An 18555-nucleotide genomic window follows, 5' to 3' on the forward strand; every position below is an offset into this window, starting at 1 on the left:
CGTGGTAGTGGGTAGGCATCCAGGTCAGTATACTGGTTAATAGTTTGCGAGTAATCGATGCAAAGGCATTTCTTGTGTTGCTTCAGAGGATTTTTAACAACGATGACTTGAGCCCGCCAGGAAGATGAACATGGCTCAATGATACCGTCAGCTAGAAGGTGAGAGATTTCTGCCTCGATAAAGGATCGATCATCTTGGCTGAAACTTCGTGATTTAGTGACTATGGGCTTACATCGGGGGGCAAGATTGGCAAACAAGGAGGGCTCGTCGAGCAAAGCCGCCGAAAGCAGACAAAACGGTACTTTGGAAATAGTAAGCTCCGGCTTTGACCCTCCAAACTCGAAAGTGAGTCTTTTGTGTTGTTTCTGGAACTCCTGTCCCAGGAGCACATCACTGCATAGGTTCTTGAGCACCCCGAGCTGGGTGGAGAAATAAGTGCGGCCATTGAGAATAAGGTCGACAAGACAAAAGCCGGAAGAACTGGTGGTCAGTGTCGTCAGAGCCGTTGCAATTTCCCTGTCTGAGGGGTAAATATGCAGTTTTAGCTTACTGACAGCCCGCTCACTAATGAAGCTGTCAGAGCTGCATGAGTCGATTAGTGCACTCAAAATGTGTCCATTTACCGAAATCTTTGTGGCTGCATGGGACAGACTTTGGCGAAAAACAGCTGTGATGGGAGGAGGGGAAGTTTTACCCTTGACAGCTGTAACCTTAGTAGTGGTTCTTGGGGGAGGAGCAGTTTTATAGATTGCAGCTGTAACCTTAGTAGTGGCTCTTGGGGGGAGGAGCAGTTTTATAGATAGTAGCTGCAAAACTAACAGGAGCTCTCAACTGGGAAATTAGTAGTGGGGAACATGGAGATGGCAAATACGCTGAACAAATATTTTGTATCAGTCTTTACAGTAGAGGACACTAAAAATATCGCAACACTGGACAAACAGGGGGCTATGGGGGGGGAGGAGCTAAACACGATTAAAATCACTAAGGAGATGGTACTCGGTAAGATGATGGGACTTAAGGCGGATAAATCCCCTGGACCTGATGGCTTACATCCTAGGGTCTTGAGAGAAGTAGCGGTAGGGATTGCGGATGCATTGGTGGTAATTTTCCAAAACTCCCTGGATTCAGGAAAGGTCCCAGCAGATTGGAAAACTGCTAATGTAACGCCCTTATTTAAAAAGGGAGGTAGACAAAAGGCTGGAAACTATGGACCAGTTAGCCTAACATCTGTGGTTGGTAAAATGTTGGAGTCCATTATTAAGGAAGCAGTAACAGGACATTTGGATAAGCATAATTTAATTGGACAGAGTCAGCATGGTTTTATGATGGGGAAGTCATGTTTGACAAATTTGCTCGAATTCTTTGAGGACGTAACAAACAGGGTGGATAAAGGGGAACCAGTGGATGTGGTGTATTTGGACTTCCAAAAGGCATTTGACAAGGTGCCACACAAAAGATTACTGCACAAGATAAAAAATCACAGGATTGGGGGTAATATATTGGCATGGGTGGAAGATTGGCTATCTAATAGAAAACAGAGAGTGGGGATAAATGGTTCATTCTCGGGTTGGCAATCAGTAACTAGTGGTGTTCCGCAGGGGTCAGTGCTGGAACCCCAACTCTTTACAATCTATATAAACGATTTGGAGGAGGGGACCAAGTGCAACGTATCCAAGTTTGCCGATGATACAAAGATGGGAAGGAAAGCAGTGAGTGAGGAGGACATAGAAAACCTGCAAAAGGACATAGACAGGCTAAGTGAGTGGGCAGAAATTTGGCAGATGGAATATAATGTTGGAAAGTGTGAGGTTATGCACTTCGGCAGAAAAAATCAAAGAGCAAGTTATTATCTAAATGGAAAGAAACTGCAAAGTGCTACAGTACAAAGGGATCTGGGGGTCCTGGTGCATGAAACACAGAAGGTTAGTATGCAGGTACAGCAGGTGATCAGTAAGGCCAATGAAATCTTGGCTTTTATTGCAAGGGGGATGGAGTATAAAAGCAGGGAAGTCTTGCTTCTGTTATACAGGGTACTGGTAAGGCCACACCTGGAATACTGCGTGATGTAAGAAAAAAGAGTCTTACCATCAAGTAACTTTAAAGTAAGCTTTAAGTAACTTATAAACACACTATATACAAGAGAGGTCTTTACCATGCCTCTGGTAGAAGCCTCTTACAATACTGAACAGACCAGTATTTATACCAGTCCAACAGGAAGTGACATATGACAGGAAGTGAGGTATGTACACAGTTACATAGATACATAGAGATAGGAACAGGAGTAGGCCATTCGGCCCTTCGAGCCTGCTCCACCATTCAATGAGATCATGGCTGATCTTACCAGTTCAGTACCCCGTCCCCGCCTTTTCTCCGTAACCCTTAATCCCCTTAGCCTTCAGAAATATATCCAATTCTCTCTTGAAAATATTTATTGAATTAGCCTTCACAGCCCTCTGTGGCAGGGAATTCCACAGGCTCACCACTCTTTGAGTGAAGAAATTCTTCCTCATCTCTGTTTTAAATGATTTGCCCGCTATTTTTAGACTGTGGCCCCTGGTTCTGTGCTCCCCGGCCATTGGAAACATTCTCTCTGAATTCAGCCTGTCCAGGCCTGCCATAATTTTATATGTTTCGATGAGATCCCCTCTCAATCTTCTAAACTCCAGTGAGTACAAGCCCAAACTATTTAATCTCTCTTCGTAGGTCATTCCCGCCATTCCAGGTATCAGCCTGGTGAATCGCCGTTGCACTCTTTCCATGGCAAGAACATCCTTCCGCAGATGGGGCGACCAAAACTGTACACAATACTCCAGATGCGGTCTCACCAGCACCTTGTACAGCTGTAGTAAGGTATCCCTATTCCTATACTCGAACCCCCTTGATATGAAGGCCAACATACCATTTGCCTTCTTAATCGCCTGTTGCACCTGCATGCTCTCCTTCAGTGACTGGTGCACAAGAACACCCAGGTCCCTCTGCACTTCTCCATCTCCCAATCTATTGCCATTTAGATAATAATCTACCCTCCTGTTTTTACCCCCAAAGTGGATAACCTCGCATTTATCCACATTATAGTGCATCTGCCACGTATCCGCCCATTCCCCCAACCTGTCCAAATCGCACTGTAGCCTCCTGACATCCTCATCAGAGCCCACCCCTCCTCCTAGTTTAGTGTCGTCAGCGAATTTGGAAATATTGCATCCAATTCCCTGATCCAGATCATTTATATATATTGTGAACAGCTGGGGTCCCAGGACAGATCCTTGCGGCACCCCGCTGGTCACTGCCTGCCACTCCGAAAATGAGCCGTTTATTCCAACTCTCTGTTTTCTATCCGCCAGCCAGTTCTCTATCCACGTTAATACTTTGCCCCCAATTCCATGAGCCTTAATTTTGCATGATAATCTTTTGTGTGGAACCTTATCGAATGCTTTCTGGAAGTCAAGGTACACCACATCCACTGGCTCTCCCCCATCTATTTTACCAGTTACTTCCTCAAAAAATTCCAGCAGATTAGTCAAACACGATTTACCCTTTGTAAATCCATGTTGACTCTGTCCGATCCTTTCCCCATTTGTCAAGTGCTCCGCTATTTTATCCTTAATAATGGACTCCAGCATTTTGCCCACAACCGATGTAAGGCTTACTGGTCTATAATTCCCTGCTTTCTCTCTACCCCCCTTTTTAAATATTGGGGTAACATTAGCTACCCTCCAATCCACGGGCACTGTTCCCGAGTCAATGGAGTTCCGGAAGATGATCCTTAGAGCATCTGCTATCTCCAGGGCCACCTCCTTAAGTACCCTAGGATGTAGTTTATCAGGCCCCGGGGATTTGTCGGCCTTCAGTCCCCTCAACTTACCCAACACCATATCCCTAGAGATACTAATTTCTGTCAGCTCCTCCCTCTCATTAGTCCCCATGTTTGCCGATATTCCTGGGAGGTTATTTGTGTCCTCCTTTGTGAATACAGAACCAAAGTATGAGTTTAATTGGTCTGCCATTTCCTTATTCTCCATTATATATTCTCCCGAATCGGACTGCAAGGGATTTTACCAGTCTTTTCCTCCTGATATACCGATAAAAGCTTTTGCAGTCTGTCTTTATGTTTGCTGCAAGTTTACTTTCGTATTCTATTTTCCCCTTCCTGATTAATCCCTTTGTCCTCTTTTGCTGTATCCTGTACTGCCCCCAATCTTCCGGTCTGGTGCTTTTTTTTGCCAGTTGATATGCCCTTTTTTTTTATTTTATGCTGTCCCTAATTTCCCTCGTTATCCACGGTTGAGTCACCTTTTTAGGTTTATTTTTATGCCAAACCGGTATAAACACGTTCTGGAATTCTTCCATTCTATCTTTGAATGCTTGCCATTGTCTCTCTACTGTCAATCCCCCCAGAAACACCACCCAATCAATCTTACCCAATTCCCGTCTCAGACCCTCGTAATTCCCTTTATTTAAGTTCTGGACCTTAGTCTCTGATTCAATTTCCTCACTCTCCATCTCGACTGAGAGCTCGATCATATTATGATCGCTCTGACCCAAGGGGCCTCGTACAAGAAGATTGCTGATAAGTCCCTTCTCATTGCACAATACCCAGTCTAAAATGGCCTGATCTCGAGTCGGCTCCTCGACATATTGGTCCAGATAACCGTCCCGAAAACATTCCAGGAATTCCTCCTCCTCAGAATTTTTACTCATTTGGGTAGTCCAATCAATATGTAAATTAAAGTCACCCATGATGACAGCTGTGCTCTTATCGCACGCTTCTCTAATTTCCCTTTTTATGCCTTCCCTCACCTCCATATTACTATTTGGAGGCCTATATATCACACCCACTAACGTTTTCCTCCCCTTGCTATTTCTCATTTCTACCCATACAGATTCCGTTTCATCCGAGTTAATATCCTTCCTTTCCATTGCATTAATCCCCTCCTTTACCAGCAATGCTACCCCACCTCCCCTACCTTTTTGCCGATCCTTCCTAAATATTGTATATCCCTGGATGTTAAGTTCCCAGCCTTGCCCACCCTGCAGCCACGTTTCTGTAATCCCAATCAAATCATACTTGTTTACCTCTATTTCCACAACTAATTCATCCACCTTGTTCCTAATGCTTCTAGCATTAAGATACAAAGCCTTCAGGCTTGCTTTTTTCACACTCTCATTATGAATTAGTTTGGCCCTTTGTGTTTCTCTCCTTTGCTTATTGCTTCTCACCTTTCTACCATCTATTTCTGACTTCATATGACTTCCCTCTTTTCCACTACCTAGGTTCCCATCCCCCTGCCAAATTAGTTTAAATCCTCCCGAACCGCCCTAGAAAATATTACCCCGAGGACATCGGCTCCCTCACAGTTCAGGTGTAGACCGTCCCCTTGGTACAGGTCCCTCCTCCCCAAGAACTGGTTCCAATGCCTCAAGAATTTAAATCCCTCTCCCTTGCACCACTGCTCAAGCCACGTATTTAGCTTATTTATCTTACTCTCTCTAAACTTATTAGCTCGTGGCACTGGTAGCAATCCAGAGATTACTACCTTTGAGGTCCTACTTTTCAATTTAGCTCCTAACTCCCTAAATTCAGCTTGTAGGACCTCCTCCCTCTTTTTACCTACATCGTTGGTACCTACATGTACCATGACAACTGGCTGATCCCCCTCCCCCTTCAGAATGCTCTGCACCCGCTCCGAGACATCCTTGACCCTTGCACCAGGGAGGCAACATACCATCTTGGAGTCTCGGTCTCGGCCACAGAAACTCCTGTCTATCCCCCTTACAATTGAATCCCCTATCACTATAGCCCTATCCCTCTTTTTCCCGCCCTTCTGTGCAGCAGAGCCAGTCATGGTGCCCTGAACCTGGCTGCTGGTGCCTTCCCCTGATAAGTCATCTCCCCCAACAGTACCCAAAACGGTAAACCTGTTTTGGAGGGAGATGACCGCAGGTGACTCCTGCACTACCTTCCTGCCTTTACCCTGCCTTTTGGTCACCCATTTACTGTCTGAGCTAGCCTTTACCTGCGGTGTGACCAACTCACTGAATGTGCTATCCACAAGATCCTCAGCATCGCGTATGCTCCAGAGTGAGTCCATTCGCAGCTCCAGCGCCGCCATGCGGTCCGCTAGGAGCTGCAGCTGGACACACTTCCTGCACACATAGTTGTCAGGGACAGTGTCCCTGATTTCCCACATGGCACAGGAGGAGCATGACACGGGTCTGAGCTGCCCTTCCATGACTTAACCCTTACAAGACCCTTTTATTTACTACGATTTAGCTTAATTATTGAATTCTACTTAGAATAAGTTTGTGAAAGTACTCACCAACCAGTCACCTACCTGTTTTCTGGTGTTGTATTTTCACTGCCGCCTCCTGTCCTGGAACCTTTTCCACCTAGGTTAGGCTCCTGAAATAAAATAAATTGAACCTACCTTTTCAACTTCCCCTAACCCCTAAAAGGTTAGAGGAGGTGGAAGGGTGGGAGACACTACACTGTAGTGTTTCGGGTTTAGCAACAGCTCCACTTATATAAGAGTTACTGGTCTCCTGCTCTCCCGACTGCACCAGCTGCTCCCTGGTGACGTCACACACTGATTACTATTTACCCCTCTCCTCTGCTGTTGATTTGGTATGCCTCGCAAATGCCGCCGGTTTTTAAGCCGGGCTCCTCCTCGCTGCTCTCTGCTGCTCCAAGTGCTCTCGGGCGTCGCGGGTTTTTATACCCGACTGCTCCTCCTCTGCTCCCGCTGCTCCGAGTGCTCTCGGGCCTCGCTGGTCGTGGGTTTTTATACCCGACTGCTCCTCCTCTGCTCCCGCTGCTCCGAGTGCTCTCGGGCCTCGCTGGTCGTGGGTTTTTATACCCGACTGCTCCTCCTCTGCTCCCGCTGCTCCGAGTGCTCTCGGGCCTCGCTGGTCGTGGGTTTTTATACCCGACTGCTCCTCCTCTGCTCCCGCTGCTCCGAGTGCTCTCGGGCCTCGCTGGTCATGGGTTTTTATACCCGACTGCTCCTCCTCTGCTCCCGCTGCTCCGAGTGCTCTCGGGCCTCGCTGGTCGTGGGTTTTTATACCCGACTGCTCCTCCTCTGCTCCCGCTGCTCCGAGTGCTCTCGGGCCTCGCTGGTCGTGGGTTTTTATACCCGACTGCTCCTCCTCTGCTCCCGCTGCTCCGAGTGCTCTCGGGCCTCGCTGGTCGTGGGTTTTTATACCCGACTGCTCCTCCTCTGCTCCCGCTGCTCCGAGTGCTCTCGGGCCTCGCTGGTCGTGGGTTTTTATACCCGACTGCTCCTCCTCTGCTCCCGCTGCTCCGAGTGCTCTCGGGCCTCGCTGGTCGTGGGTTTTTATACCCGACTGCTCCTCCTCTGCTCCCGCTGCTCCGAGTGCTCTCGGGCCTCGCTGGTCGTGGGTTTTTATACCCGACTGCTCCTCCTCTGCTCCCGCTGCTCCGAGTGCTCTCGGGCCTCGCTGGTCGTGGGTTTTTATACCCGACTGCTCCTCCTCTGCTCCCGCTGCTCCGAGTGCTCTCGGGCCTCGCTGGTCGTGGGTTTTTATACCCGACTGCTCCTCCTCTGCTCCCGCTGCTCCGAGTGCTCTCGGGCCTCGCTGGTCGTGGGTTTTTATACCCGACTGCTCCTCCTCTGCTCCCGCTGCTCCGAGTGCTCTCGGGCCTCGCTGGTCGTGGGTTTTTATACCCGACTGCTCCTCCTCTGCTCCCGCTGCTCCGAGTGCTCTCGGGCCTCGCTGGTCGTGGGTTTTTATACCCGACTGCTCCTCCTCTGCTCCCGCTGCTCCAAGTGCTCTCGGGCCTCGCTGGTCGTGGGTTTTTATACCCGACTGCTCCTCCTCTGCTCCCGCTGCTCCGAGTGCTCTCGGGCCTTGCTGGTCGTGGGTTTTTATACCCGACTGCTCCTCCTCTGCTCCCGCTGCTCCGAGTTCATAGTTCATAGTTCACAGTTCACAGGAAGTGATGACATAACTTCCCGGAAGTTATTATTATTATCACATTCTTCCCTCCTGCAGGATTAGGAGGCTGTGGTCTACCTTTTGGTCCGCAGCCGCCGAACAAGGAAGAGTCACACCCGTTTGGATTCCCGTCGTAGAGGGTCGCTGGTCCGCTTACATGCGGTTGGCCATTGGTCAGAGTCTGTGTGGCCTGGATTGCCCTGTGAAGGGTCGGGGAGATCATGGCTTCGAGTACGAGCCCCAATAGGTTCAAAGTCGGACTGCCTCTGTTCAGAGGGAGGTGCAGAGCTGGTCTGTGGCGGATCAGTACTTTCATGCATGGTACTGGGAGGGTTGCAACCTTGAGTACGGGGTTCTACCGGCACCAAGCTAGTTGGTGTCCGATCAGGATCCTGGAGAGGGGTACCCGATAGGTCCCAAGAGTTTCCTGGTGAAAAGCCACCACCCGATGTCCCACTAGGTCCTGGTGGGCAGGGAGCCAGATCCCGTAATGATACGGTAGATTCTCGGCCGTCGGAATATCGTATGTTTGCATAGGTGGGGTTGGCATCGATTAGTTCGACCTCGTCTACGAGAGGGTCATTTTTAGACGTCCGAACGTATCTTCGGAGTAATACAGGTCCAGGAGTAGTTAGCCATGACGGGAGTGATGTCCCATGAGATGAGCAACGCTGGAATCCAAAGAACCGCTCATGAGGTGTAGTATTTGTGGCTGTAGAAAGCAGGGACCGTACAGAGTGCAATGCATCCGGAAGCACTGTTTCCCATTGCTGGTCTGGTAGGCCCCGAGATCTTAAAGCGAGACGTACGGAATTCCAGATGATACCGTTATACCTCTCTACCTGCCCATTTCCGATGGGATGGTATGGTGTTGTTTTGCTTGTAGCAATTCCCCGTTCTGAGAGGTAGTCCTTGAGTTCCCTTGACATAAAGGATGGACCCCGATCTGAGTGAATATAAGCCGGCATGCCACAGAGAGAAAATATCTGCTCAAGGCAGCAGATTACTGTGGACGCCAGCATATTGGAGCAGGGGAAGGCAAATGGAAAACGTGAATATTCGTCGATCATGGTGAGCAAATATGTGTTCCGAGTTGAAGAGGGCACCGGGCCCTTAAAATCGATGCTAAGTCGTTGCATCGGTTGGGTTGCATGTATGAGTATACCATCTGAGGGGCAGAAGAACTGAGGTTTTAATTCCGCACAAAGCCGGCATTCTGAGCATATTTTCTTTACATCTCCAGTGGAAAAAGGGAGATTCCGTGATCGTACGAAATGTAGCATGCGCGTAACGCCAGGATGACACAATCCATTGTGGACATCCATGAGAGTAGAGGATGACATAGTGGAGCAGAATGCCCGTGTGAGGGTGTCCGGGGCCACATTCTCCTTGCCAGGCCGATAGAGAATGGTATAACCAAAAGAGGCCAGTTCCATCCTCCAAAGTTGTATTTTATTATTCTTAATTTTGGTTCGTTTTCAATTATCGAGCATGAAGGTGACTGATCGTTGGTCCGTGATCAATGTAAAGTGCTGGCAAGCTAGAAAATGGTTCCACTTCCGTACTGCCTCTATGATGGCTGTGGCTTCTTTCTCAACCGGAGGATAATGTAGCTCGGCACCTTGTAAGGTCCTGGACATAAATGCTACAGGACGACCTTCCTGATTCAGAGTAGCCGAGATCGCCACCTCCGAGGCATCACATTCAACCACGAAAGGGAGATTCTCATCGATGAAGTGAAGAGCCGCTTTCTCCAACTGTTTTTTGAGAAGGTTAAAGGCTGCAACAGCCGCTGTTCCCAGTGGAAATGATCTAGCATGCAGCAAGGGTTGGATTTTGTCCGAAAAATGAGGAATCCATTTAGCGTAGTATGCAAACAGACCGAGAGCCCGACGTAAAGAAGGCAGATTCTTAGGTGACGGGAGCTCTTGGAGCAGGCGAAGTCTTTCTGGGTCTGGCTTAATGATACCATTGCCTACGCAGTAGCCAAGGATGTTGATGGTCAGTTGCGACTCAACAGATTTGGATTCATTCAGGGTCAAACTACGGTGATGGAGGGCATCCCGAAATTTTTGGAGGTTGGCGTCGTGTTCCTGTTGATCGTGACCTGCAATGGTAATGTTATCAAGATAGGGAAAAGTGTCCCTTAGGTTTTCCTGCTTAACCAGGCCATCCATTGCCCATTGGAAGACAGCCACTCCATTAGTAACCCCGAATGGGAGGCGACGAAATTGGTACAGCCGTCCATTAGCCTCAAAGGCCGTGTACTGCTTATCTGAGACCTTCAAGGGTACCTGATGATAGGCACTTTTTAAATCGTAAGTTGAGAACACTTTGTATTCGGCCAGTTTATTAACCATATCATCAATGCGTGGCAATGGGTAGGCGTCCAAGTTGGTATATTGATTGATGGTTTGCGAATAATCGATGCATAGTCGCTGTTTGTGAGGTTTTAGAGGGTTCTTGACAATGACGACTTGAGCCCGCCAGGGCGACGAACATGGTTCGATGATATCCTCTGCTAGAAGTCGAGAGATTTCAGCCGCAATAAAAGATTGGTCTTCCTGATTAAAGCGCCGTGATTTCGTTATTATTGGTTTGCATTGAGGCGGAATACTGGCAAATAATGAGGGTTCATCAAGTGAAGCTGCTGACAATGCACAAAACGGTAATTTAGACGGTATATTAGAAATAGTAAGTCCGGGTTTGGATCCACCAAACTCAACGGTGAGTTTCTTATGCTGTTTTTGGAAGTCCAGCCCTAAGAGGAGATCACTACATAAGTCCTTGAGCACCGAAAGTCGGGTGGAGGGATACATACGACCATGAAGTGTCATATCAACAACACAAAAGCCGGAGATTCTGGTATTAAGTGATGACTGAGCCATCGCAATTGCCTGGTCCGATGGGAAGACATGTAGTTTCAATTTCGCAAGAATCTGTTCCTTAATGAAACTATCAGTACTTCCTGAGTCAATTAAGGCATCTAAGGTATGCCCTTTAATTGAAATTTTTGTGGCTGCATGAGACAGGTTCTGTGGGCAAGCAGCTGTAATTGGTGTCGTTGCACAGAGAGTGGCTAAAACTCTCGGTGTGCTTCTTCGGGAGAGAGCTCGAGAGGAAGCTTGATAGGTCCTAGCTGGAGCATCTTGATAGGCCCTAATTGGGGCAGTTCGGTAGGCCTTAGCTGGATTGGCCCTCGTAGAGGCCCTTGATAGGCAAACTTTAGCAAAGTGTCCTTTTTTTTTGCAATAACTGCAGATTGCATTGCGAGCAGGGCAGGTTTTCCTAGGGTGAAAAGCATCTCCACAAAAGAAGCACTCCTTCCTAGATTGCCAAGAGGCTGCTAAAGTAGGGTCATCCTCCTCTTCTTCATCAGAATTATCAGAATTAGATTCCCCCATGATAGGGTTCACCTGAGACCGCTTGAATTGTCTGGTTGCAGCTACAGCAGCAGATCGAGATCTGGGCAGCTGATAGAGGTCTGCATTTCTCTTTGCCAAATCCAGAGAACAAGCTAGGTCAAAAGCTTTTTGTAGCTCAAGTGTTTTACTTTCTAGTAGACGCTGGCGTATAAATGGAGAGGCAATCCCGCAGATGAAAGCATCACGGATCATTTCTTGGCGGTACAGCTCAGCTGAGGCTGCCTGAAAGTTACAATCTATGCTGAGCCTGCGAAGTTCTTGCAGGAATTCGTCAATTGATTCCCCTGGCCCTTGTTGGGCTGTGGCCAGTAGATGTCTAGCATAGACCTCATTTGGGGTCTTGGCATACAGTTTCTTAAGTGCCCGAATCACCTCATCATAATTATCCCATTCATCAACATATTCGAACACTTTTGGGGTCACATAATTGATAAGTATCCTCAATCTAGCAGGAGCATCCACTTCACATTCATCCAGAAAATTCTCAAAAGTACGGTACCAATGCTTCCATACCCTGCCAGCTGCTGGTGTATTCGGGTCCAAGTCCAGACGAATAGGTCTAAGGATTCTCTCCATGATGGGTGGTTCCCTGGATCCTTAACTCCGAGTTTGTCCGAAGGTCTAGTATTTGTGAGTGTAAATATTAAGTTACTTAAATTGATGTAAGAAAAAGGAGTCTTACCATCAAGTAACTTTAAAGTAAGCTTTAAGTAACTTATAAACACACTATATACAAGAGAGGTCTTTACCATGCCTCTGGTAGAAGCCTCTTACAATACTGAACAGACCAGTATTTATACCAGTCCAACAGGAAGTGACATATGACAGGAAGTGAGGTATGTACACAGTTCATAGTTCATAGTTCACAGTTCACAGGAAGTGATGACATAACTTCCCGGAAGTTATTATTATTATCACACTGCGTACAGTTTTTGTTTCCATATTTAAGAAAAGATATACTTGCTCTCGAGGCAGTTCAGAGAAGGTTCACTCGGTTGATTCCGGAGATGAGGGGGCTGACTTATGAGGAAAGGTTGAGTAGGTTGGGCCTCTACTCATTGGAATTCAGAAGAATGAGAGGCGATCTTATCGAAACATATAAGATTGTGAGGGGGCTTGATCAGGTGGATACGGGGAGGATGTTTCCACTGATGGGTGAGACTCGAACTAGGGGGCATAATCTTAGAATATGGGGCTGCCGTTTCAAAACTGAGATGAGGAGAAACTTCTTCACTCAGAGGGTAGTAAATCTATGAAATTTGCTACCTCAGAGAGCTGTGGAAGCTGCGACATTAAACAAATTTAAAACGGAGATAGACAGTTTCCTGGCTGATAAGGGAATTAGGGGTTACGGGGAGCGGGCAGGGAAGTGGACGTGAGTTTAGGTTCGGATCAGCCATGATCCTATTGAATGGCGGAGCAGGCCCGAGGGGCCGTATGGCCTACTCCTGCTCCTACTTTTTATGTTCTTATGTTCTTATGTAACCAGTATACCTTAGAAAAGTGGCCTTTCTTACTAACAGTGGCTCTTGACTGGCATACCTTAGAAAAGTGACCTTTCTTGCTGCAATGATTGCAGGTTGCGTTATGAGCAGGACAGAATTTCCTATAAAGGAACGCACCTCCACAGAAGAAACACTTCCTTCCAGATTGCCAAGATGCCGCTAGGGCGGGGTCATCATCAGTGAAGGCTTCTAGGGTAGAGTTGTCATCCGCTAAGTTAGAGTCATCATCGGTGAGGGCTTCCACCCGAGACCTATCGAAGGAGTCTTAAAAGTGATAGCAGCAGCCCGTGCATGATGTAAAAGATAAGTATCTGCATTCCTCTTTGCTAAGTCCAGGGAACACGCCTGGTCATAGGCAGCCTGTAACTCGAGGGTTTTATTCCCCAACAGACACTGGCGTATGAAGGGAGACATAATTCCATTAATAAAGGAATCGCAAATTAGCTCCTTCTGGTACTGCTCAGCTGTGACAGCTTTAAGGTTACTGTTGTGTTTGTACCGCTATACACAACTACATAAAATAATAAAGTAGCAGAGACTGAGAGTAACTTCAAGTGATCTTTAATGGGTAACTGGAACTTTGGCACTACTATACAAATTGATACGCATCTGTTATATACGCTCGCAACTAAGGATGTACATCCGCAAAACAAAGTAGTCCCTTAAATGTTGTATACACTACACTTCCTCCCCCTTTAGTTTAATAGTATATTAACGCAAAATTTCTAAAATTAACAGTTGTTTTCTTAAAAGTAACAAAATTCAAATTCCAACATAACATTTTATTTTGTCAACAGCCCTTTTACAAGTCAAGTCTCTGGGGAGGCCTCCTCTGCCTCTCTGGGTAACGTCTCTCCAGACTCTTTTGCTTTGGGGAATGAGACTGTACAGGTACAGGTACATTAGGTGAGCTATCAGCACAGGTAGAGCTCTCAGCTGTGGATGAGGCTGGTGCTGATGCTGATGAATCAGGAGCGTCTGTTTCCATGTCAGGTGAGTCTGGGCGAGGTATAGGGGTGTTTTCCACCTGAACATCCAGAATTTGGTCCACATGACATCTCAAAACGTTCTCTCCCACATCCACTGTGTCCCTCTCTTGTGGATATTGTCCCTGGTTGCCACTTTTCCGTCCGGAAATCATGAGCAAGAACTGACTGTCCCACACTGAAGCTTCTTGTTGGCTTAGCATTCAAATGTTTGAACTGTTTGTTCTCTACATCACGACGTACATTTGGTTTAAGAAGGTCCATGCGAGATCTCAGGTTCCTGTTCAGAAACATCATCGCTGGAGTCTGATTAGTGGCTGCGTGTACTGCGTTCCGATAAGCAAAGAGGAAATTGTCTATCTTGTGTTGCAGTGGTAGATTCTCGCTGTACATTGCTTTGATAGCCTTCTTGAAAGTCTGTACATATCTTTCTGCCAAGCCATTTGTAGCTGGATGGTACGGGGCAGATGTGTAGTGCTTGATTCCATTTTTCCTCATGAAACCTTGGAATTCGTCAGAGTCAAATTGTCATCCATTGTCTGTGCAGATTTGTTCTGGTAGGCCATTTCTAGCGAACATGGTCCTCAGAACTGAAATGGTCTTTTCAGATGTGGTTAATTTCATTTTAATGACCTCGGGCCATTTGGAATGTGCATCGACTGCAATCAAGAACATGGAGTCCATGAACGGTCCAGCAAAGTCGATGTGCACACGTTGCCATGGTGATGAGGGCCATTCCCATGGATGGAGAGGGGCTTGTGGTGGTGCGTTCTGGACCTTTTGACATCCTGAGCAGCTCTTTGTCAGGTCCTCGATCTGTTTGTCAATTCCCGGCCACCACACGTATCCACGGGCAAGGCTTTTCATCTTTACCGTATCTAAGTGGCCTTCATGCAGTTCATCTAGCACTTGGTTACGAAGCTTGGGAGGAATCACATTAGTGTTCCCCGACACACTGATAACAGCTCCCTCCTAGCTGGGAATGCTGGAAACAATGAGTCACCATGCGCTGGCCATCCCTTCACAGTGATGTCATAAACTTTTGACAATGTAGGGTCATTGCGTGTTTCTCTTTCAATGAGGGAGTTTGTCACTGGTAGCTGCTCAGCTATTGTTGTGTGAAATACCTCTGCTGAGTCAACTGTTGTAGTTCTCTGAGGTCGGCAGTGGTAAACGTGACAAACCATCAGCGTTGCCATGTTGCTTGGTCCCCTTGTATTCAATGTCATACAGGTGAGCCCCTAGGAAGAGTGACCATCGCTGCAGCCGTTGTGCCATCATCACTGGAACGCCCTTCCTTGGGTTGAAGATTGAAACGAGAGGCTGGTTGTCAGTTAACAGTGTAAACTGTTGACCATACAAGTAGTGGTTGAATTTTTTAACTCCCCACACAAGGCTGAGGGCCTCTCGGTCAATCTGTGCATAATTGCATTCAGCTGCAGTCAATGATCTTGAGGCAAAGGCTATTGGTCTTTCTGAGCTGTCTGGGAACTTATGTGACAACACGGCACCAATGCCATGGGGTGAAGCATCACATGCCAGTCGAATAGGTAAGGATGGGTCAAAGTGAGCTAGCACCTCTTCTGAAGTAATGAGTCTTTTACTCTCTTGAAAAGCTTGTTCACAGCTGTCACTCCACTTCCATTGTGACCCTGTCTGTCGCAGTGCATTTAGTGGATGTAACACTGTGGATAGGTTGGGCAAGAACCTGTGATAGTAGTTCACCAGTCCAAGATATGATCTCAACTGAGACACATTTTCAGGTGTTGGTGCATTAATCACAGCTTCAATCTTGTCTGGAGACTTGTGTAAACCGTCCTTGTCAATCACATGTCCACAGTATGAGATTTCCCTTTTGAAAAACTCACACTTGTCTCGATTTGCTCGGAGCCCATACTCCCGTAACCTGATGAGCACCTGTTCGAGGTTGGAAAGGTGGTCGTTGTCATTCTTGCCAGTAATGATGATGTCATCAAGATAACACTGAGTACCTGGGATCCCCTGCAGGACTTGGTCCATTGCCCTTTGCCAGATTGCAGGAGCTGATGCTATTCCGAATACCAGCCGATTGTACTGGTAAAGGCCTTTGTGCGTATTTATTGTCAGGTACTTCTTTGGTGCCTCATCAATTTCCATTTGGAGATAGGCCTGGGCCAAGTCAATCTTTGTGAAGCGTTCCCCTCTTGACAGGGAAACAAAGATGTCCTCAATGCGAGGCAATGGGTACTGTACTGTGTGGAGGACTGGGTTAACAGTCACTTTAAAGTCTCCACGGATGCACACTTTTCTTGGCTTTCCTGGTTTTGTGCTGGAGGTTTTCTTCATCACTGGAACTATAGGTGTGGCCCATTCACTCCAATCCACCTTGGACAGGACCCCTAACTGCTCCAAGTTCTCCAGCTCTGCTTCTACTGAAGGGCGAATTGCATAAGGCACTGGTCTGGCCTTGTGGAACTTTGGATTTGCGTTCTCCTCTATCTTAATTTTTGCTTTCATGCCCTTAAGTGTTCCTATTCCCTTCTTGAACACTTCCTGAGAGTCAGAGAGTATTTGTGACAGTCTCTCAGGAGTGGCGTTGCTGTCCTCCTTTGCTGACACAAACAGTGCTTGGATGGTGTGCCAATCCAACTGTATTTTCCTGAGCCATTCGCGTCCCAGTAATGGTGGTCCTCCATTTTCCACTACATAGAGGTTCAATTGCGGTATTTTTTTTCTTTGTATGTCTCTGTCACTTTTATTTTACCTTTGGGGCACACTCTTTGTCCTGTGTATGTCTTTAACAGTACTTTAGTTGGCCTTAGCGGTATGTGTGAAAACAGTCGTTTGTAATCATGTACAGAATCACTGTTAAAGCTGAGCCTGTGTCCAACTCCATTTTCAGCCTAACTCCTGCCATTTCTGGAGTAACCCATATTATTCTGTGATCGTCTGTCTCTTTCACACTGTATAGTTTTAGACAAGCCAGATCCTCTTCCTCTGAGTCTGTGTCACTTTTTTCTTTATCTGAACTGTCTCCAGTCACGTAGTGTACCTTCTTGTATCTTTCTTTGAAAGGTTTCTTGTTTTCAGTCACTTGATGTACCTTTTTGTTACTCTGTATTGTATCAGTTTTTGGCTTCGTATTTGCTTTGCAGACCCTTTCAATATGCCCTCGTCTGCCACATTGTCTGCAATCTTTGTCTTTAAACCAACAGTCATTGTGGTCATGTGACATTTTGCCACAGCAATAGCAGTTCTTTTCTTGTTTCAGTGACATTTTATTAGTTGAATATTCCAGGGATTTTTGTTGAATTTCTAAAGCGCCACGTGCTGCTGCTTCCATTGATATTGCAATACTTAGAGCCTTCTCCAATGTGAGGTCTTGTTCAGACAGGAGCTTCTTTTGTGTGCTTTCACTTTGCATGCCACACACAAATCTGTCCCTCAATGTGTCTGATAAGCCCACTCCAAATTGGCAATGTTCTGATAATTTGCGCAACTTTGCCAAATATTCAGAAATGCTTTCATTTTTGCTCTGGTTCTGTTTATGGAATTTAAATCTTTCGGCTATGAGCAGTGGTTTGGGGCTTAAATGGTCTTGGAGTGTGTCCACTATTTGTTTGAATGTCTTGTTTGCTGGCTTTTCAGGGGTTAATAAACTACGTAGCAGCCCATATGTCTTTGCGCCCATAACACTCAGCAAAACAGTGGCTTTCTTTTCTACCTCCACTCCGTTAGCCTCACAGTACAACTCCACTCTTTCAATGTAAGTTGCCCAGTCTTCAATGCTGCTATTAAATGCTGCAATCGTGCCAATCATCGCCATTTTTTTTTTCCAAACCCGTTTTTCTTTCTTTACTAGTTAGCTAGCGTCATGCAAGTCCTGTGCACTTTTCACTTGACTTATGTATCCCCTGCCTAGCTTAGCAAGCGTGCTCCGTTTTCTCTACCTTCTCGCTCCTTTCTTCCAAATTTCGGTGTCTTCTGGATGCGATGCCAGAATAGGAAGACGTAGGTTCATAATTCTCGTCGACAATTTGTTGTGTTTGTACCGCTATACACAACTACATAAAATAATAAAGTAGCAGAGACTGAGAGTAACTTCAAGTGATCTTTACTGGGTAACTGGAACTTCGGCACTGATTATACAAATCGATACGCGTCTGTTATATACGCTCGCAACTAAGGATGTACATCCGCAAAACAAAGTAGTCCCTTAAATGTTGTATACATTACAGTTACAATCCTTGCTGAGCCTGCGAAGCTTTTGAAGGAATTCATCAAGTGATTCCCTGGGTTGTTGTCGAGTTGTGGCCAATAGATGCCAAGCAAAAATTTCATTTGGGGCCTTAACATACAGTTGCTGTAATATTAGGATAGCGGAGTCATAGTCTACACAGTCTCCGATATAGTCAAACACACGAGGAGATACATAATTGGCAAATATCTCTAATTTATCAGGAACATTCTCAGCACACACCCTGAGGAAGTTGCTGAAGGTACGATACCAGTGTTTCCATACCTTAGCAGTTGTAGGTGAATTTGGGTCCAGGTCAAGACGGGCGGGTCTGAGTAGTTTGTCCATGATGGATTGATTTCTACACCTGAGTTCCCTTCTGCAGTTGAAGCCGTAGCTGGCTGTTCCCAAAATCACTCAAAGCGTGGAGTCGATATCAAGTTGATTAAATTGACGTAATAAAACTCACT

This window comes from Somniosus microcephalus, chromosome 7 (assembly GCF_052327205.1).
Source record: "Somniosus microcephalus isolate GS21.2 chromosome 7, FLI_Smic_1.0, whole genome shotgun sequence".
NCBI lineage: Eukaryota > Metazoa > Chordata > Chondrichthyes > Squaliformes > Somniosidae > Somniosus > Somniosus microcephalus.